Source organism: Zingiber officinale, chromosome 3A (assembly GCF_018446385.1).
Source record: "Zingiber officinale cultivar Zhangliang chromosome 3A, Zo_v1.1, whole genome shotgun sequence".
Taxonomy (NCBI): Eukaryota; Viridiplantae; Streptophyta; class Magnoliopsida; order Zingiberales; family Zingiberaceae; genus Zingiber; species Zingiber officinale.
In genome coordinates this window covers 58,087,560-58,100,373 of record NC_055990.1, presented here as the reverse complement: position 1 = coordinate 58,100,373, position 12,814 = coordinate 58,087,560, and the positions used below count along the sequence as shown (strand labels likewise).

Below are 12,814 nucleotides of genomic sequence, written 5' to 3'. Positions count from 1 at the left end.
CCGGCTACCACGCTACGTCACACTACCCATGAGTGGACCAACGGAGCCAAACAAAGTCCAACCGCCTATCGGCTACCACGATGCTACACTAAACTAGCGGAGCCAAACAGAGCAGAACTGTCTGCCGTCTACCACGCTGAGTCACCAGACCAACGGAGCCAAACAGCAGAACTGCCACACACCTGTCTGATATACCACTAACCCATGAGTGGTGGTGTGTGTAGATACATGTAACTAGCGATGTGCTCGACAATAATGGAGTAGACTATCGCACAGCATGCAATCATGCGAGATGATGCATGACACTAAACATGGCAATATCCTGAACAACATAGCAATATCCATATATAAATATAAAATGTGTATCATAGGATAATGAACTAAATCAAAGGTACACAGATCAGATAAGGTATCCAAAACCCTAGGCCCTGAACATAATAAATAACATGGTTGTGTCGCTACCTCTATAAGCATGTATAATCAGGTAAATACTAACATGATGTGCATAACAAATAAACAAATAAACAAACAAACATGTAACAGATCGGGTAGTGATCAACCGAAGCAAATAAGAAACACAATCATTGCTATTTGTTAAAAACATTACTATGCATATCAAATCATTTTGTGTACAACAACACTTATGTTCTTCCTCCTCTTCTTCTCCTTCTTCCTCTTTGGTCAAAACCTCCTAGTTTTGGTTGGTAGCACAACCTTAGGTTATTTTCCTTCTCTAAGTTTGTGAGTTCGTGAGATAAACAGAATGTTTTTGTGTGGATACCAAAAGAGACGTGAACACTTGATCGTGCTGAGATGCAACGAAGATAAAGTTGCTATCGGGAGTTCATATTTACGCAACAAAGGTATAACTCTCATCATAACTAGTATATGCACTACAAGAAAAAAACTAATAGACAATACTTTAAAAGTGTTATCTATGTGGCTGAAAAAACATTGTTAAAAGCACTGTTGTTAAAAGTCCACTCAAAGAAAATACTTTAAAAGCATTGTCGTTCAATGCTTTTGCAACGCTTTAAAAGCGTTGTAATTTTTTTGCAAAGACAACGCATAAAAAGCATTATCTTTTTTAAGGATAACGTATAAAAAACATTATCTTTTTTAGCAAAGACAACAGTTTCACAACGCATAAAAAGCGTCGTCATTTTTAGCAAAGACCAGAGTTTTTAAACTGTTATCTTTTAATACCAAATAAAAATAAATCTACTTCATCCTTACACTTCTATAACAAACATAATTACTTGCATACAAAGAAATTTTAATATAGAGACATTCAAAACTACTTTTCTCGACTACATCTTATTGCATGAACTTAAAGGATCTTGATAGATGTTACTTATCCTCTTGGCTTAAATGTTCTTTACTCATTGGTTTTAACCATCTTCTCGTTTAAATCCCAAAGCATTCTTGATAGTTCTTCATCTAAGTACTTCCCAGTCACACCCTTGGGGTTTAGAGGCAATGCCATATAGCATGTAGTTGCTGCTCCTGTAATCATCCATACTCGAGCTGTTTAACTGGAGTTTCTGAATACCTCCATTCACCTTCAAAATATCTGAAAAGGCACTGTACGTGAAATTTTCACAATCTCAACATCTAATGAAAGGTAACAGGAATAAGCAAATGCCATGTGAAATTTCCACAATCAAAAGAGCATTCATAAACAAAGAAGAAATGACATGATTGTCACTAGTATCTTATAGGCTATTCAAAAATTATTTGAATGGTAAAAGCTAGAGAAGCACCTTCAAATGACTGTTCAATGCACTTTGCATTTCTGTCCTCACTTTGTACAAAGATTTTGTGTTATCCTATGTAGCATTCACCGCTGCAAAGATTTTTTTGGTTCAACAAGATCATCAAAGATAAGTAGAAAACAACCAAGTATGAGATAGAATAAATTTTCGATAAAAAAAAGAATCAAGAAGGGAAGACTTATATATTTTGCTGTGTGCCAGTAGTAACCTAGGGATCAGTGAAAAGAAACCAAAAATATATTGGCCCATAAAGGTGGCACTTAGTTCCATAGAAATCCCAAAAAAAAATCAGCAGGTTTATCATTTTCTAAAAAATGAATATTTTCAATTTTCCTATTAAGTAACTAATGTCTAACTGTGTTTCTTGTAGTAGCAGAGATCAAGACAATTAAGTTTGGGAAAATTACAAAACTAATTTAGAGCACAAATGGAAGTATAAACATTAACAATGGCAAAAAAATTCTTATCATAATAAATACATTGTATCATATTAATAGACATATTATATGCCTAATTTCAACCTTGAGAGATGCTTGAGATTCAAGCAAGCCTCAAGCTTGGCATGTCCCAAACTGATCAATAAAGAATAATTAATTAATTAATTCTCCTAGCTCCTACTTATTAAATAAAAAAAATATCAATCACATTGTACTTAAAATTAGAGATCATATAGAATACAAGAGATAAAGGTTGCTGCATGTGCCTCAACAATCGAAAGAAGACCAGTAGCAATTATCACATTATGATGGATTTTACAAAAAAAACGTAACAATTAGTATTCATTTATTATCCTAAATTCTATTGCATATACAAATTAAATATGTCAAAGTACCATGTGAAAGTCAACCATCAACAAAAACAAAAACAAAATTTTCTGGGCAGTGTTTGTAAAGTATGAACAATGTATAAACGATGGATGTCACAACAATGTAACTAATATTGACAATATCATATATAATATATATGTCATAAAGTGTGAAATTACCCATGTGATCATGTATAACAATTCTTCAACATTGATCTTCTACTAAACATCTTGCATAATCATTGAGAGGTACCTGTAATAAGCAGTCGGATGAACTAGAATTCTGGAAAGCATGAGATTCACTTTCTTTCCAATTCAAAAATGCTGAAATCACATTAACAATCAAACATTAAAGGTTCACCAAAAGAAGATCAAGGAAAAATATTTCACAATCATTTACTAGTTATGTGAATACCTTTATGTTTGTCGGTCATTTTAAATGTCACTATATATTTTGCATAGATATGGGCCGGGTATTCATATTAGTATCCCATATGATATAATACTTTGGCTTGTGAAGATTATCTATGCCAGTGTCAAAATTATCATTAGTGAAAAGAGACTGTTTAGATCCAGGATGAATGAGTTCCACGTTCCCCATATTATGCGGCAAACATAAGATGGATAGCACCATTTTCATCGGCATCATCATAAATAGCACGGTAGACAGCATACACAAGTGAGCTATTATTCATAATGGGTTATTATTAAAGAAAAAAAAATCTAAATAGAGGAAGCACTTGGTGATACACTAAGAAACAGTTGGCAGCTTTTACAAAGAGAAATTAGTGTTAATCCTCAAGATAAAGAAACATGAAGAATGTAGTCACATTTGAAGCATTACCAGATATTAGAGAAATTTGCAGGGGCAAGATGAAGTCCATTTCCATAAAGTCATTTTTGCACAGCTTGCTTCAGAACCCCATGAGACATCATCCCGTCCACCGCATCATTGGAGGAAGCAAGCCATGCGTAACGGAAATTTGCATTGCCACGAATCTTTTTTGTCGTTTCAAAGTGTGCTTTGAAGAGGTTAAGTCGAACTTGACCTAAAAGATGAGGGAGCTAGCCGGCAATGAGGGAGAGCGTGGAGGTCAGCCAAGGGTAGGGGAAGGCATTGAGAACCTTCTTGTTGTAGATGTTGAACACCATATTCAGCGCCCACCACGTGGCGAAGTAAAATCCAATCTTGACCTTCTACGCCGCCGCCGATTAGCTCACCGATTGGCTCTCCTCCTCACCACCGATCAGCCATAAGAACCCTAACGAGCTAGGGAACCCCCTTGGCAGTGTCCTCGGAGAGCCATCCCTCCTCCTCCATTAGATTGGTGACTAGGGTATCGATCTCGTGCGGTGATCTGCGCTTGGACAAGGTGAAGATGCGTAGAGGTTGAGATCGACATGGTACCACTGCTCGCTTCGGATGGCAGTGAAGGCTTTCAAAGGTGTTCGGAGCTCATTGTTTGAAGGTGTTCGGAGGAGAGATTCACGGAGAGGGGTTCGTTGGAGAGGGGTTGGACGGAGAGGAGTTCGAAGGAGAGATTCACGGAGAGGGGTTCAGGAAGGGAAGGATTTTTAGGGTTAGCGTAAAAATTTCGGCGCATGAGAAGGAAAAAAGTTGATGGAAAAAATACGGCAAAGAGGAAAAAAATTATCAAAGGAAAAAAAACTGTTATTTTGACAAACTAATCAAAGACAACGATTTTCAAAAACGTATTATCGTAGCCCTAAAAAATTACTCATAGACAATGTTTTTTCATAAATTGTTGTCTTTGGTCAAATTAAAATGTTTAAAGACAACGCTTTTTACTAACAGTGTTGTAAAAAAACAGACAATGCTTTTTATAAAAAAAACATTGTCTTTTGAGTGTTGTAAAATCTCAATTTTCTTGTAATAATGCTTACCTTCACATAGATCCTCTGGATAGGATCATGTATTTATTCTGCTGTGCTTGTATTGTTTTTGTGCTCAATATCCCTACAGGAGGCGTCAGAGTGCCTCCATCAAGAGGCGCCAAGGCGCCCTGGGCCCTTATGGAGGCGCCTCCAAGAGGGTTTTTCAGCCCTTTGCATGCTCTCCATGGGTGATACTCCATCTTTCGGAATTGTGCTCACCTGAACCTAATTCTGACCTTCTCCTTGAGCAAGCTTCCTCCCCGACTTCTCATCACTCAGATTACGTCACGCATATCATTCTCATCTGTCGATGTACTCTTCCATAACTTCTCGTTCCTTGGATGCACCGAGCCCATCGACTCCCTTCCCGTGCCATTCTTCTTGTCCGTTGCGTCTTCGACTCGACTTCTTGTGTTCCTAATCTCCTGCACACTTAAACACAAGGATCAAACACAATAGGACCTAACTTGACTTGGTTGACGACATTAAAACCTACTCAGGGTAATTATAATTTTCCCCTTTTTATTTACAAAATATTTTTAATTTTAAAAATATGATTTTAGTGAAAAAATTACAAAAAATAATATAATGATCAAATAATTTTAATTTTTTTATTAGCAAATAATATTTCCATTTAGCACGGAAAAAAAATTAGACAAGATGTGAATAGAAAGTTGATGAAATAATCGATTTTACCAAAATAGACAATAAATCAAGTAAATTAATTTTCTAACATGCATATGAAATTAATTAAACTAAATATGATTGGAGCACCCAAAATAAGCTTTTACCTACTAGATTAACAAGATAAATTTTTGAGTCATTTTTTAATTTGACTGGATTAACAAGATAAATTTTTGAGTCACATTTTAATTTGACCCATGTGAAATTTAAAGTACTAATTTAATCCTCTATAATTATTTCTAAATTTTGAAGTTGAAAAATTTGAGCATGCATCATTCTTTTTTAGTTATTCCATTTGCTCTCTTAGCTTATCATTTTCAATTTCAGTTTATCAAACTTTTCTAGGGTACATGCATTTGCTAGGGTTAATTTCAACTTTATATTTTATTTTTCTAATTTGCACATATTTCTATAAAGTATTTTAATAAAATTGTATGATTGTTCAGGAAATAGGGAATGTATCTCACTTACCTCGTGATCTGACGTTCCTTCATCATTACTTTCGTCGGTTGACGGCCCCATTCAACAATGCTCATTTCTGAGGTACTTTCTTCGTCTCTTTGATGGTTCACCATTAGTGCCAGTCCGACATAGCCCTTGATCTCAGACTCAAAAGATGACAATTCATCCCATGTAGCATTTAGGTTTCTCTACTTCATTCATCCTGGCACTTTTTCTTTTTCTTTCTCCTTCTTCTTTAGTTTATGACAGTCATCCTTGATGTGCCCTTCTTCCTGGCAATTGTAGCATCAAACGTTCCTTTTCCTTTAAAGGTGTTTCTTTGCCTACAACTTGTGAAATTTGTTAGATTTATGAAATTTACTAAAGTTTCTTACCATGAATGCAGCTTCATCTTCGTCGATAGAAGCTTTAGAGTCTGGTTTGTCCATTTTTATTTTTAGGACAATATTCTATTTCGGCTCCTTCTTTATTTCTGCACATTTACATTCGTGAAGTTCTAAAGTAGAAAATAAACTTTCTAATAAACTTACCTCTAGATCCTTAAAGATATAATAGGAGTCGATTATGGATGTCCATTCAAGTGTTCTTGGGAAAGTGTTTAGTGCATACCTTAGTGAATCTTGGTTTGTTACCTTTTCTCCAAGATTCGTGATTCCGGCAATCAACTCCTTTAGTTTGGCATGTAGTTGAGCGACCGACTCTCCTTCTTTTAGCCAAAGGTTCGTTAGTTGATTCCTGAATAGGTCTCGTTTCACAAGTTTCCTTTGAAGGTGTTTCTTTGCCTACAACTTGTGAAATTTGTTAGATTTAAGAAATTTACTAAAGTTTCTTACCATGAAGGCAGCTTCATCTTCGTCGATAAAAGCTTTAGAGCCTGGATTATCCATTTTTATTTTTAAGATAATATTCTAATTCGGCTCCTTCTTTAGTTCTACACATTTACATTCATGAAGTTCTAAAGTAGAAAATAAACTTTCTAATGAACTTACCTCTAGATCCTTAAAGATATAATAGGAGTCAATTATGGATGTCCATTTAAGTGTTCTTAGGAAAGTGTTTAGTGCATACCTTAGTGAATCTTGGTTTGTTATCTTTTCTCCAAGATTCGTGAGTCCGGTGATCAACTCCTTTAGTTTGGCATGTAGTTGAGCGACCGACTCTCCTTCTTTTAGCCAAAGGTTCGTTAGTTGATTCCTGAATAGGTCTCGTTTCACAAGTTTCCTTTGAAGGTGTTTCTTTGCCTACAACTTGTGAAATTTGTTAGATTTAAGAAATTTACTAAAGTTTCTTACCATGAAGGCAGCTTCATCTTCGTCGATAAAAGCTTTAGAGCCTGGATTATCCATTTTTATTTTTAAGATAATATTCTAATTCGGCTCCTTCTTTAGTTCTATACATTTACATTCATGAAGTTCTAAAGTAGAAAATAAACTTTCTAATGAACTTACCTCTAGATCCTTAAAGATATAATAGGAGTCAATTATGGATGTCCATTTAAGTGTTCTTAGGAAAGTGTTTAGTGCATACCTTAGTGAATCTTGGTTTGTTATCTTTTCTCCAAGATTCGTGAGTCCGGTGATCAACTCCTTTAGTTTGGCGTGCAGTTGAGTGACTGACTCTCCTTCTTTTAGCCAAAGGTTCATTAGTTGATTCCAGAATAGGTCCCGTTTCACAAGTTTGGCTTCAAAAGTCCCTTTATACAGTTCTTCTCCTAGAGATCTTTTGCTGATCCATTGGCACCTATTTTATTGACTTCCTACAGCAGTAGCACACTTAGGAGGTAGAATTTTGCTCGACCATTTGTTCCAAAGTTTGCTTATTCCTTCTTGGTTCATAGATATTCTTATTTTTCTTCTCCTTGTTGATCTTTGGGAGCTACAAAATCGCATTTGATTATTCATAAAATTTCAAAATTAGTTTTGAAAAATACCTTCATTCGCTTTTTCCACATTCCAAACTTCCCCTCAAATTTAGGCAGGTAGATGCTTGGTCTAACTATTGTCTTGTTGCTTCAGTCTGCGCTTAGTTCTTTTGAGGCAGTTGGACTCTTATACCAATTGTAGGTCCCGATATACCAACTAGAGGGGGGTGAATAGCCTGAAATCAGAGTTAGAAAAATATCTCTTGCTTTTTTGCTTAGCAATAATGCACAATTTAATTAATCAAAATAAACTACATTAAATAAAATAAAAAAACTCATAAAATAAAAAGAGGCATAAAAATTACTTGATTACAACTTAGGTGGTTGCTAATTCAAGGAAGATGAAAGCACACTAAAATTCTCCTTTGTTGAAGGCAGAGAAGCCTCTTACACACTTTGAAAAACTCAGAAAAGACTAGGAAATGAATACAAGAGTTGTTATTCAAGTTGTTATTTATTTCCTAGCCCTAGAGAGCTTTTTATAGCCTCTGGGATTAGTTATCATTGGTGGGAGGTGCCTCCATCACCTCTAAGTGGATAAGATTTTATCCCTTCACAATGGTTGCTCAAACGGCTGTTTTTTTAAATTTGGAGGCGCGAGGGTGCCTCCAACTGCCGGAGGAACCTCCCTTGAAGGCACCTTCAGGCCTCCTTGAGGCACCTCCAAGGAAGAGTGCCTCCATCAGGAGGCGTCAGGGTGCCTCTGGCCCCTATAGAGGCACCTGCGAGAGGGGTTTTCAATCCTCTGCTTGCTCTCCATGAGTGATACTCTGGCTTTCAGAATTGAGCTCACCCGAACCCAATTTTGACCTCCTCCTTGAGCAAATTTCTTCCCTGGCTTCTCGTCCCTCAGGTTACATCGCGCGCATCCTTCTCATCTGTTGATATACTCTTCTGCAGCTTCTTGTCCCTTGGATGCACCAAATCCGTCGATTCCCTTTCTGTGTCATCCTTCTCGTCAGCTGCATCTTCTGCTCGACTTCTTATGTTCTTAAGCTCCTGCACACTTATACATAAGGATTAAATACAACATGACCTAACTTGACTAGGTTGACCACATCAAAACCAACCTGGAATACTTATAGGTTTTTTTTATTGTCTAACATCTAGTTAAGATTTCCCATTATCTAATCTCCAATTAAGACTTTCTATTATCTAAACTCCAATTAGGATTTTTCATTGCCTAACATCTAGTTAAGACTTTTCCAGACAAGTATCCGGTCTTCTCTTGACCTACTTAACTTTTCTCTCACGTATTGTCAAACATTAAAACTCAAGCTCGAGCCAACTCAAACTTAGTCAAACTGGTTATCTTAACTCGAGGATAATTGCACCGACAAATGAGTTTTCTTTATTTAGCATATTTATAAAAGTTTTATTCATGAACATTATTCATTAATATTAATGAGTTGAACACATATGTGTTTAGACTTATTCATTTAATTTGACGAGTTGTTCAAATTTATTTATTTAATTGATCTTTTATATATTAAATGAACATAAACAAGCTCTTACCAAGTTAAATACTAAATTTATTCACAAACATTCAATTTATTTATAGCCCTATTGACTTGCATCCAATTTAACTTTTGGATAAAAAAAATGATCAATTAATTTTGGCATGATTAATCTCAGCTCTTATTGAGCTTATACTTTTTATGGGGGTTGTTGGCTCTCATGTTTAAGTTATTGTTGCTTGAGATTTTGCATTTCACTCTTGGGCATAGGTTTTCCAACTTCACATGTAATTATAATATGCAGCACACAGCGACAACTCCATTGATAAATATATATAATCAGACAAGATTATTGTCAATAATGTGGCTGTTATTAGACATTCAATCTTTGAACTAAATTTTTTTAATGCATGTTCTTGGGTCTATGACCTCTATATTACAATTTTATAAGATTGAATACCTCTATGTTACAACTTTATGTAAGATCGAATATGGTATTAAAGGGAGCTCACTATGTGAAAATCAGCAATAGACTTCGAATATTATCTGAAGTAATAGGTAGTTAATTACCGAAGTAGATGCACGTGAAGTAAAAGAGTAAATTTTTTACTTCACCACACGTTACCGAAGTCTATCACCGGTTCAAAATCGAACCGTTTTCGAAGTAAAAAAGCTTTATTACTTCATCAAGACCAGTAGAAATATCGAAGTAATTGATGATATATTACTTCATAGGTTACATTATTTGACGAAGTAAAATATGTATACGACTTCACATTTTTTAAATTTTGGTGCAGTAAATATTTTATTTTACTTCTATATAATTTGACTTAGTCGAAGTATTTATTATTGTATTACTTCATCGTAGTATAGAAGTAATAGAGCATATTTTACTACAACAAATAAATTCAAATGTAGTGAAGTAATTTATACGAACTACTTTCCAAATTTGATCAGTAGTGAAGTAAATAGTTTCTTTAACTACACCATTATTTAAATTTATTGTAGTCTTTTGTGTTGTATTACTCCATCATTTATTTATACCGTCGAAGTAATTGACAATATTTTACTACAATATAATTTTAATTGACCAAAAGAGTATATGATAATATGTTACTCCAACACAATATTTTTCACAATCAAAATTGAACAAATATATCATAAATATGTATCAAATAGAATCCAAAAGTGTATTTATAAAAGACATATTTAACCATAATCCAAAAGTTTTTGTATCCATAAATCTCTAAATACAATCTAAAATTTATATCACAGCCTACACTTAAGCACCTATATAGAAGTAGACGAATTCACTCCATTCACTTCTGACTTCATCATACTGAGATTAATTGTAATACTGTTTATTTTTGATGTTGCAAACTGAAACATAAACAGAAGTTTGAGAGTCAATGTAAAATAATTATACTTAACGATTTGTACACGTGATCCATGGGCCAACCATGTTAATGTTGATGTTGTTCCACCATTGCAACTGTCAATTTCAGCAGTCACCTGGCATGTAGGGGTGTAAATGAACCTAGCCACTCGCGAGCTATTCGAAGCTCGATTCGATAAAAACTCGTTTGAGCTCATTTAATGAGGCTCGTTAAGATAAACAAACCAAGCTCAAGCTTCGCAATATTCGACTCGTTAGCTCGTGAACACGTTTGTTAAGCTCATTAAGTAACTTTTAAATAAAAAAATAATAGTTTTGATATTGAATTTATAGATTTTACACTCTACTTATGAAAAATATAGACAAATATATTAAATTTATTTATTAGAATAAAATTATAAATTTTAATAATATTATTATAATTTTATCTAAATATATAATTTAGTTTTTAATGAATAGTTAAATTTATAATTTATATTTATTAAGCTCGTTTAGGCTCGATAAAAGCTTGAATAAGCTCGTGAGCCATGAATATATTCGTTAAATAAAACGGGAGCTCGGCTCGATTATAAACGAGTCAAGCTCAAACATTCAGGAGTTCGGCTCGGCTCGGCTTGATTACACCCCTACTAGAATGTATTCAAATTGATTATGGTGATTAAAAATAGAAGTTACAAATTATTCACCACAAATGACAATAAAAAAATTGATGAATCTAATATGCACCTTTGCACGAAACCAGTCAATAAACCTCTTGTTGTGAGCATCTTGTATCCACCTTTCATCTTTCTCTTTTTTGGGAAACATTGATTTCAAGAAAGTTTTATGTTCACTGTAGAAGTAAATTTGTGTGAGAGTAGATAATCTCTATTACGTATGCAGAATTATAAATAATACAATTCACTTACATTATATAGGGAGATACTTCTTCTATATTTTCTAGTACAGTCAAGTGTGCTTGTTGCAGATTAACTTGTTGCACTATAATTGGTGTGTTGCATGCTTGGAAGCCTGAAACATTTGCTTTTGGGTCTCGAATTGATTGAGGGACCCCAATAGGATCAACGTCATTAAGGTATTCTGAACAAAACTCAATTGCTTCTTCTGCTAAATATCTCTGAACAATGCAACCTTCAGGATATTTTCGACTACCTACATAACTCTTAAACACCTTCATGCATCTTTCAAATGGATACATCCATCTGAAGTAAACTGGACAACATAATCGGACTTCTCGAACAAGATGGACTATTAAGTGAAGCATGATATCAAAGAAAGATGGGGGAAAATATTGCTCCAATAAGCAGAGTGTAACAACCAAGTTAGATTGTAGCTTATCTAACTTGGCTACATCTATAACCTTGCAACAAATATCTTTGAAGAAGAAGCATAATCTTATGATGGCATATCTAACATGTTTTGGCAGCGCATCACGTATGACTATTGGCAGGAAATGTTGCATTAAAACATGACAATCATGGGATTTCAAGCAAGTCAACTTCAGCTGATCCATGCACACAATATTGTTCATGTTTGAAGAGAAACCTTCCAGAACTTGTATATCCTTTAATGACTTGCACACTTGTAACTTTTCTTTTTTTGTGAAAGAGCACGCAGCAAGAGGAAGATATGTTCTCTTCTCCCCAACTATAGGTGTTAATTCAGGCCTAATTCCCATCTCAACCATGTCCAACCTTGCTGCCACATTATCCTTGGTTTTTCCTTTAACATTCATCAAAGTATTAATGAGGGATTCGAAGACATTTTTCTCAATGTGCATAACATCGAGACAATGCCTAACATGCAGGTGTTTCCAGTAAGGAATTTAAAAAAGACTGATTTTTTCTTCCAACATTTTCTGAAATTTGTTGCTTCTAAATCTTTTTCATCTATATTGACTCCCAACTTATTAGGCTTTGCATTCCTTTTTTTCCCTCTGAAACTTAGCTTCTTACCAAACTCACACTTTATGTCAAAAAGTTTGTCAAACAACTTAATCCCAGATAATGGTCTAGCTGCTTCTCCAAGTTCTTCCATGCCATTAAACTCTTTCATTTGCCTACGATAGGGATGAAATTGTGATAGGAATCGTCTATGGCAAGCAAATGACATTTTCTTCCCATTTTCCAAGTGCTTTGCATAAGTATCTTCTCCGCATACTGGACATGCATAATAACCATGTGTAGTACATCCACTAAGGTTACCATAGGCAGGAAAGTCATTGATGGCTCATAATAAGACTGCTTTAAGAGTAAAGAACTGTCTTCGATAAGCATCATATACTCCATCAACTCCTTCCCACAATCATTGTAAATCTTCAACTAGCGCCTCCAGATAAACATCTATATCATTTCCAGGTTGCTTAGGCCCTGAAATGAGCATAGTTAACATGATATATTTCCTCTTCATGCACATGTT

General features: G+C 34.8%; 1 long non-coding RNA gene across 1 annotated transcript; it reads right to left on the bottom strand.

Annotated features, from left to right (window-relative positions):
* Window positions 1-1,547: 1,547 nt before the first annotated feature.
* Window positions 1,548-4,211, bottom strand: LOC122051936. Its single transcript, XR_006131609.1, has 4 exons — window positions 3,425-4,211; window positions 2,834-2,904; window positions 1,764-1,846; window positions 1,548-1,573 (listed from the first exon to the last, which is right to left on the bottom strand). It is a non-coding gene; the product is annotated as an uncharacterized LOC122051936 (long non-coding RNA).
* Window positions 4,212-12,814: the final 8,603 nt, after the last annotated feature.